This window comes from Athalia rosae, chromosome 4 (genome assembly GCF_917208135.1).
Source record: "Athalia rosae chromosome 4, iyAthRosa1.1, whole genome shotgun sequence".
Lineage (NCBI taxonomy): Eukaryota > Metazoa > Arthropoda > Insecta > Hymenoptera > Athaliidae > Athalia > Athalia rosae.
Genome location: NC_064029.1, coordinates 10991539 through 10996538, shown reverse-complemented (window position 1 = coordinate 10996538; position 5000 = coordinate 10991539). Strand labels below are relative to the sequence as shown.

At 50.1% G+C, this 5000-nt stretch overlaps 2 non-coding genes across 2 annotated transcripts; both read right to left on the bottom strand.

Annotated features, from left to right (window-relative positions):
• Positions 1-695: 695 nt before the first annotated feature.
• LOC125500843 lies at positions 696-850 on the bottom strand. Its single transcript, XR_007278305.1, has one exon. It is a non-coding gene; the product is annotated as a 5.8S ribosomal RNA (ribosomal RNA).
• Positions 851-1975: 1125 nt separating this feature from the next.
• LOC125500866 lies at positions 1976-3889 on the bottom strand. Its single transcript, XR_007278328.1, has one exon. It is a non-coding gene; the product is annotated as a small subunit ribosomal RNA (ribosomal RNA).
• Between the last annotated feature and the right edge of the window lie 1111 nt (positions 3890-5000).

The following is a 5000-nucleotide window of genomic DNA, read 5'->3' as shown; positions in this document are numbered from 1 at the left end:
AGAACCGCGGGATTCAGTGCTGGGCTATTTCCTGTTCGCTCGCCGCTACTAAGGAAATCCTGGTTAGTTTCTTTTCCTCCGCTTATTAATATGCTTAAATTCAGCGGGTAGTCTCGCCTGCTCTGAGGTCGTCAAAGAATCGTTCGAACAAAACATATCGTGGTGTGTTTTTCAACGGAGACGACTAGGGTGTGATCGAGAGGGGGAGCGCAAAATAAAAAAAAAATCACGGACGATCATCGAAAATCTGACTCCGCGGATATTCTTATTTTTTACTCCACCTTTTCTCGTCAACCCGACAAACGACACGCGCGCGCCACACAACCGTCATCAATTCGACGATGAGGCGTTTGGCACGCGGGTCGTTTCTCTTACCAAAATTTTTGCTAACGGCAACCCGTTCGTCAAAACGGGCGGCAACGCAGGTATCGCGCGGCTCGGATCGACGTTCCTCTCGACTATTATACTAGCGCTGGGACGCGACGACCGGCCACACGACCGCGATGCACCAACCCGCCGACTTTTGCGCGGTTGACGCGAGTCGTACCGTGTCAGTCTCTCAAAATCGTTTGAGGCGACGCCGCGGGCTCGCGCGCGACTCGCGCGCGGACCACAGCGGTGAACGCCCAATTCTTGCGCACGCGACCCTCGCTCCTCTTGCGAGGTGGGGCCACGTGCAGTAGTTTGTTTTGTAACGACCCTCAGCCAGGCGTGGTCCGGGATATGTATCCGTGGACCGCAATGTGCGTTCGAAATGTCGATGTTCATGTGTCCTGCAGTTCACAAGTAGACGCGCAATTAGCTGCGTTCTTCATCGACCCACGAGCCAAGTGATCCACCGTTCAGGGTAATCGTTTTTTCACTTTGCATCGTGTCTCCGGCCGCACCTCGAGTCAAAACGGAGGGCAGAGGAGACACTTTGACAATTGTTCGGTTGTTACGCCGGCTCGTCGTGACGCGAAGAATCTTGCGATCATTCGTGCACCTCGCTTCAAGCGTTTCTTTGTACGATCAGTTCGAATGTGATTCCAATATCAAGCGCGTGACGCGCGGAACCCCTCCGAAAGGCTCGAGCGCGGCTTGTACTCTACAACACTTTACGTGCGAGGAGGAAGCCGCGTATAATTCGATCGAGCCATATTTTTTGTGTCTGGGGGGAACCACGGCACGTGGATTTTGGTAATGTTGCGCAAAAGGAATAAGATCTCAATTGCATTTCACGGGGCGAAAGTTCGTCGCCAACCTTCCGCCGCGGAGAACGCGACGTTACCCCGGTGGAGCTAAACTCCAGCCGGAGCAGGTTACCCCGTGAAAGTATGGTAACTTTTCTTCATGTGTATCTTTGAAAAGAAACAATTTGAAAAAAAAGCATAAAAAAAACCGTTCGATCAATCGCGCGCCACGCCTCGTACAAAGCGGGGGGATCGACCGAACGGTTGATTCAAACGCACACCAAGCGTCCCGTTCAACAGAAGCGGGCACTTGGTCGCCTCAGCAACGCGCACAATGTCGCTACCTCACACAAATCTGATCGACGAATGGCATCACGATCCGCATCGCTATCGTCCAGAATGGAAAGAGAGTTTTCGTTCTTGCGCCCCCGTAGGTTGGCGTAGTAGCAATGTCCTTTTATTTTTCTAGTGTTTTTTTTACCCATAGCCATTTATGCCTTAGTTTGTTTTTGGCTGCTGCACACGATATATTTTACCGTGATACACTAGTTGTAATGTCCTTTTTATATTATTTTCTCTCTCTTCCAACGGACATAGCAAGATCGTTCGTCGTCGACGTGTGTGAGTGCGACACGAGCCGTTTCGGCCGTTACGTAGTTCGATATTCGTGACACGCGTAAAATGTACGCCACCTCTTGTGCCATGTGTGTCTTTTGACTGGATTATAATTGCGTGAGATTCACGGTGGAATCTACCAAAATAATCATCGATTCGCTGCTTTTTTTTTCGCAGTAACGAAACGTTAATGATCCTTCCGCAGGTTCACCTACGGAAACCTTGTTACGACTTTTACTTCCTCTAAATGATCAAGTTTGGTCATCTTCCCGGCAACATCGGCAATGCCGAGGCATTGCCGCGTACCAGTCCGAAGACCTCACTAAATCATTCAATCGGTAGTAGCGACGGGCGGTGTGTACAAAGGGCAGGGACGTAATCAACGCGAGCTTATGACTCGCGCTTACTGGGAATTCCTCGTTCATGGGGAATAATTGCAAGCCCCAATCCCTAGCACGAAGGAGGTTCAGCGGGTTACCCGGGCCTTTCGGCCAGGGAAGACACGCTGATTCCTTCAGTGTAGCGCGCGTGCGGCCCAGAACATCTAAGGGCATCACAGACCTGTTATTGCTCAATCTCGTGCGGCTAGAAGCCGCCTGTCCCTCTAAGAAGATTTATTTGTACGCCGGTAGTAAAAACCTCCCGACCGAAGCCGGGGGCCTTCGAGATACCGGAAAGTACGCCTATTTAGCAGGCTAGAGTCTCGTTCGTTATCGGAATTAACCAGACAAATCGCTCCACCAACTAAGAACGGCCATGCACCACCACCCACCGAATCAAGAAAGAGCTCTCAATCTGTCAATCCTTCCGGTGTCCGGGCCTGGTGAGGTTTCCCGTGTTGAGTCAAATTAAGCCGCAGGCTCCACTCCTGGTGGTGCCCTTCCGTCAATTCCTTTAAGTTTCAGCTTTGCAACCATACTTCCCCCGGAACCCAAAAGCTTTGGTTTCCCGGAAGCTGCCCGCCGAGTCATCGGAGGAACTTCGGCGGATCGCTAGCTGGCATCGTTTATGGTTAGAACTAGGGCGGTATCTGATCGCCTTCGAACCTCTAACTTTCGTTCTTGATTAAAGAAAACATTTTTGGCAAATGCTTTCGCTTCTGTCCGTCTTGCGACGATCCAAGAATTTCACCTCTAACGTCGCAATACGAATGCCCCCATCTGTTCCTATTAATCATTACCTCGGGGTTCCGAAAACCAACAAAATAGAACCGAGGTCCTATTCCATTATTCCATGCACACAGTATTCAGGCGAAAATAGCCTGCTTTAAGCACTCTAATTTGTTCAAAGTAAACGTACCGGCCCACCTCGACACTCAATGAAGAGCACCGCGATGGGATATTAGTTGGGCCGCCCCGAAAGGCTAAGCCCACCGGTAGGACGTCCCACAATCATGCCAGTTAAACACCGCGAGCGGTGAACCGACAGCGTGGGACACAGATTCAACTACGAGCTTTTTAACCGCAACAACTTTAATATACGCTATTGGAGCTGGAATTACCGCGGCTGCTGGCACCAGACTTGCCCTCCAATTGATCCTCGTTAAAGGATTTAAAGTGTACTCATTCCGATTACGGGGCCTCGGATGAGTCCCGTATCGTTATTTTTCGTCACTACCTCCCCGTGCCGGGAGTGGGTAATTTGCGCGCCTGCTGCCTTCCTTGGATGTGGTAGCCGTTTCTCAGGCTCCCTCTCCGGAATCGAACCCTGATTCCCCGTTACCCGTTACAACCATGGTAGGCGCAGAACCTACCATCGACAGTTGATAAGGCAGACATTTGAAAGATGCGTCGCCGGTACCAAGACCGTGCGATCAGCCCAAAGTTATTCAGAGTCACCAAAGTAAACGGCGGACAGGACGAACCCGCCACCGATTGGTTTTGATCTAATAAAAGCATTCCTCCCATCTCTGGTCGGAACTCTGTTTGCATGTATTAGCTCTAGAATTACCACAGTTATCCAAGTAAATGTGGGTACGATCTAAGAAACCATAACTGATTTAATGAGCCATTCGCGGTTTCACCTTAATATGGCTTGCACTGAGACATGCATGGCTTAATCTTTGAGACAAGCATATGACTACTGGCAGGATCAACCAGGGAGCTTTGTGTTATTGGTAGCTCTTTTCGTGTGTTGCCCCATGCCGCCGAGTCTTTGCCCGGTCGGCCACACGTTTTAATATAATATGTATATCTGGTACCGCACAACTTGTGTACGCGTACTAGCGCTCAGAGCGCTCTGTTCGACTTTGTGTTTCCTCGGGTGAAGACAATTTTTGTCGACTCCCCGGTGCAAATCGTTCGAATTATCCTTCTCGTATCCTTCGGCTAGATTGCAAGCGTCGGGAGTACGATTGGAAATCAATGTGTACCGTCTGCGAACAGACTGTGATACGCACGGAATGTGGCGAGTTGATGCCTCTGTTCGACTGCTTCCCTCGACTTGCGAGAGAAGACTTTCTGGTCACCGCATAAAGGGCCATTCGGTCTTAGACACCGACCCGCGGTTATGTAGTGTCGACGATTCAAATTGAATCATATTTTCTAGACGGAGCGAAGAACTCGCCCCTGCGAAACGTGAGCGCTCGGAAAAACTTTGAACTCGTGAGAGTGGTTCTTACCGGAACGAAACGAACGCCTGTGGTGCGAATCTCCGCTCAGACGAAAAATTTTCAAAATTCGAAAAAAATTTTTGTCTGCGTGTTCGTGACACGGTGAGGACGAAACCATAGCCCCGACAACAAACCCGCAAAGGAATGTCGAGATACGGGCCGAAACAAGTCGAAAGTTCCGAAACCCGAGGACTAGGTGCCGACCGACCGGTCGAGACCGCTCGGTGCATGAAGTATCAACGGTGCCGCTCGGACGTCGGAGCCGGCCGGTCATAACACGTGTTCCTTATGGGGCAAAACAGCAACGCGACCTGAAAAATTTGGCAGTACGTTGGAACTTAGTTCCATGCGAGAATCGTTGGGACTTTGAAAATTTTTCGATCCAACGAGTGATGCGCGACTCTTTCGGACTTTGAAAATTTTTCGTTCCAACGAGTGATGCGCGACTCTTTCGGACTTTGAAAATTTTTCGATCCAACGAGTGATGCGCGACTCTTTCGGACTTTGAAAATTTTTCGATCCAACGAGTGATGCGCGACTCTTTCGGACTTTGAAAATTTTTCGATCCAACGAGTGATGCGCGACTCTTTCGGACTTTGAAA